Source organism: Punctularia strigosozonata (assembly GCF_000264995.1).
Source record: "Punctularia strigosozonata HHB-11173 SS5 unplaced genomic scaffold PUNSTscaffold_2, whole genome shotgun sequence".
NCBI classification, from domain to species: Eukaryota; Fungi; Basidiomycota; class Agaricomycetes; order Corticiales; family Punctulariaceae; genus Punctularia; species Punctularia strigosozonata.
In genome coordinates, this window is record NW_006767434.1 from 2,872,237 (window position 1) to 2,873,917 (window position 1,681).

Here is a 1,681-nt window from a genome sequence, read left to right on the forward strand (position 1 = left end):
TGACTAGTGTCTTACTGGACAGAGGTAAGACGTTGAAGGTGAGGTTGAAATTTGGGTCGGGTGGATGGGCAACAAAAGATGGCGGCTTGCCATGTTGTTGCTTGTAGGGACATAGCTGGTACTTCTGTAGATAATCTGCCCAGCAGCGACCATGCCTAGACATTCTCCAGCCCCTATATCAAATTGGTATCTGTCCTAGTATAGTTTGAATCGACATTGGACTTACCTCACAGTCAAGTTCTTGAAGTAAGCCCTGGTGTTATTGATGTCAGGGGACTCCAAACAAACTAAGTTTCTGTCTTCGTCGGTCATGTTGAGAACGACATGAAAGCACACCATGCGGTTGATCATCTGTAAGGCAGGTATTATGTGCAACCTTACTAAGTCACCTGCATCGCCGGCTAATCCGGTCAGTACTTTGATAATTGTTATGGTGAGAAAGCCTACCAGGAGGATTGAGCATGAATTCCCAAATTTCCGACAGGAAATCATCCTCGTTGCTCCTTACGGTGGTCCTCACATTGACTAGTGCCAAAAGGACCAACATGGGTAGGCCGCCTGCACACAGTCAGTTTAAGATAGGGCAACAGAGTTTCTACTCACCGACTTTAGCAAACTGGACGAGAATAGTTCCTTCGCGGATCCACAGATGGAAATTCCTCATAGGTTCACCACTCTTCTTCAAACACTCGCGCCATACTCGAGCGTTAGACCAGCCCTCGCTGACAATCAGCCTATTCAAAAACAAATCAGGAAACTGTGAGATAAGATTAAATTGAATGTGCATACCTATTTGCACGTACAAACAGCCTCAGACTGGCCATCATAGAGAAGAAGGTGAGAGTCTTCGTATGGTTCTCATAAGCATGGCACTGCTTTGCAAGGTTATACAGAGTAATTGGCTCCGTAGATGTCGCCATATGGATGCCATCCAAGGATTTGGAGTCTGCCAAAGCACGCGTAAGGGAGACAAGTGATCGCAGTTGCTCTGGGTCGGTGATGGAAGTCAACTGTTTCAAAAACAGCACTATCCGACGAGCATGCTTGAACTGCATCTGTACGATCCTCCAATTAGCGTCGTTGAACTCTATGGCAGAACCTTCCTCATAATCCCCCTCGTTGGCGTCCATAACATCCACCTCCATTTCCTGACAATCCTCCGGTCCTTCACCCACTCCTTCTCCACCAACGTTGCCCTCCATCATGGTGTCACGTGTCGATCCAGACCGACCTACGCCGACCCGCTCCGCCGATCGTCACCGATCTACACCGATCTCCTCCGATCCAATCTCCGACCCTTCGCCGACCTCTTCACCGACGCCGATCCCGACTTTCCCGTTTCGGTCGAGGGCGGGATACGCCTATCACATGCACCGGGCCACCGGCGGCTCAACGCCCCGGTGGTTCCAGATCTTGAACGGATTCAACTCCGATTTTCCTGTTTCCTGTTCCCTTTGTCTGACATCATAGCTTCCCTTTGTAGACTTTAGTTTCCCGTCGCTTGCGACGGATCTTTCGGTCCGATCTTTCCGCCTCTTCCGTAGATATGTTCCCTTTGTGTTCCATACGATATCTCTCGTCTCTGAATGTTCCCTTTGTGCGCCGAATGGCACCTCCGATCTCCGACTCTCCGACTTTGCCATTGTTCTCTTTTGTACATATAAACCGTCGAACTGTACCG